Below are 2,425 nucleotides of genomic sequence, written 5' to 3' on the forward strand. Positions count from 1 at the left end.
AGCAAAGGAATAGTGAGGCCAAAACCATTTAGAAGTTTGTATAAACTGAGAATAGGGGAACACCAACGGCAACGAAACATTAACAAGTTGACAGGCAATTTAGAAAGGACAAAACCAAGAAATTCATCATAGAAACAAAGGAAAGAGAATTTTTTGATTTTCCAGGAAAAGGTCATTGCCAGTATCCAATGCGGGAGAAATGTCCACAAAGATAAGATTTGAAATACATTGTGCATACTTCTGTAAAGATTGCTGACAATATTTCTATAGCAATTTCAGTGGGATAGCAGATGCAGAACCTGCTTTCAGAACAAATTCAACCTCAATGCATATTTATACTACAAGTATACCAGATGTCTATACTATGTTTATATTACATCACTGATACCATAACATATAGTATAATAATTATAATTATTTCAGAGTTTTAGCTGAGGAGAAAAGTAGATAAAAAATTAAAAATCTCTGGAGGAGAGCGGGAGGAGGAGGAAGCTGCGGCGGGAAGGTGCTGCTCTTTGGGGTAAGTTGCAATGGATCAGGGATCGGTTCTCAGACTCACGTTAGAAGTGAGATTTCAGAAAAGTGAGGCCGGCATTCCTGCTTTGAATACCTCAGAAGGGGAAAATGGATTTATCAGGAATCAAAGAAAATAATAAAGAGTCCAGCACTAGGGCTCCTCCTACCAAATGAAAGTAATGCTCTGATGAAAAGTCCAAAGATGGCTCTGAAGACAAAGGGGCCGCCAAGGAGTCTCGTGAGAAGGACCGCGACAGGATGAGACGCGGAAGAGCGCAGCACTTCCAGTGGGAAGCAGCAGCCCCAGCTCTCGGGCCCGCTCCATTTCTAGCTCAGGCTGTAGTACCAGCGCAGGCTCGAGCAGTGGCCCCAGTTCCTCTTGGCATCCAGCCGCTCTGGAAGCTCCAGTACATCTCGAAGCTCAAGTTGCAGCAGCTGCTCTGGCTCTCCAAGTCCTTTTCCGCGCAGACATGACAACAGGCGGCGCTCCCACTCCAAATCCAAACCACCTGAAAGAGATGGAGATGAGAGGAAAAGGCGAAGCCCTTCCCCTAAACCCATCAATGTGCATACGGGAGGCTTACCAGGAATGCGACCAAGGACCACATCATGGAGATATTGTCCACCTATGAGGGGAAGATTAAAATGACTGAGATGCCTATAGAAAGGATGCATGCTCATCTATCCGAAGGCCATGCATATGTGCAGTTTGAGAATCCAGACAAAGCTGAGAAAGCACTGAAGCACATTGATGGAGGACAAATTGATGGTCAGGAGATCACTGCTACTGTTGTGCTGGCTCCCTGGCCCAGGCAGCCACCCCAGCGATTCAGAACTACCAGGAGAATGCTGCCTCCCATGTGGCGCAGGTCACCCCCACGGATGGGAAAGTCACACTCCCCAAGACGCAGATCCTCTGTACGCAGGCGGTCCTGTTCTCCTGGCCGCTGCTGCCACAGGAGCCGCTCTAGCTCCAGTTCTTTCCAAAAAGAAGCTCACCCCTGTAACTTGTATCTCACTCAGCTCAGTTTTGTCACTTCTCTAGCCTAAAGTGGAGCAGTAGAAGAGGATCCCTATCTCAGGCAGACTTCAAAGGCAGCAACGGAAACACTGGGTCTTAAGGCGGGTTCTGGCTGCAGAAGTGCTGTTGGCTTAGGCCTGTGTCTATAAAGGTACCCAACAGTTTTTTGCCTAGAGAGTCCACCCATTGCCACCCATCTTCTGAAAGTCTGTTCAGTGGCAGAGCCTGTAGGAATGAGCAAGCCTCCAGGTGGCGAAGTGCCCCGACCTTTCCAGGTGATTTCGGGGCCATGTGCAATCTGGACATACTTTGAAGACCAATCTCCCATTCCCATTAGACTGAACCTTTGATTCCTGCTTGAGTTCTCCAGCATCTAGGGTCAAATACCTAGAGAGAGAACAGCCTCCCCTTTCAGTTGCCATAAATGCTTCTGTCTTTTCATATTCTCACCTACATCCCTGCCCCATTTGTCTACTTTACTCTGAAATGTTGATGAGCAGTTTGACAGCCAGTTTTGCAGATCACCATGAGCACCCCCCCCCATTTCACCTGCTATTCAGTGGTGGTCTTGCAGGTTATCTTGGCAACTTGTCCATTGTTTTTTTTTGTTGTTGTTGTTGTTGTTGTTTGTTTTTTTTGTGCTTTTATTGTATAGTCAGTGCTATAAATTTGAGTTTTGTAACTTCGTAGTATTTTAGATAAGGTTGTGTTTGTTCTTTGTTGTGTAAAGGAATTGAATAAACCTAGAGGGGCTGGGAAGATGGCTCAGTGAAATGAACGCTTCCCTGGCAAGCACAAGGGCCCGAGTTTAATCCCTGGTTCCACCAAAAAAAGAAAGAAAGAAAGAAAGAAAGAAAGAAAGAAAGAAAGAAAGAAAGAAAGAAAGAA

General features: G+C 45.9%; 1 pseudogene; it reads left to right on the forward strand.

Moving 5' to 3' along the window:
- Window positions 1-624: 624 nt before the first annotated feature.
- LOC101572443 lies at window positions 625-1,566 on the forward strand (annotated as a pseudogene).
- Window positions 1,567-2,425: the final 859 nt, after the last annotated feature.

This window comes from Octodon degus, unplaced genomic scaffold (assembly GCF_000260255.1).
Source record: "Octodon degus isolate 3935 unplaced genomic scaffold, OctDeg1.0 scaffold00099, whole genome shotgun sequence".
Lineage (NCBI taxonomy): Eukaryota > Metazoa > Chordata > Mammalia > Rodentia > Octodontidae > Octodon > Octodon degus.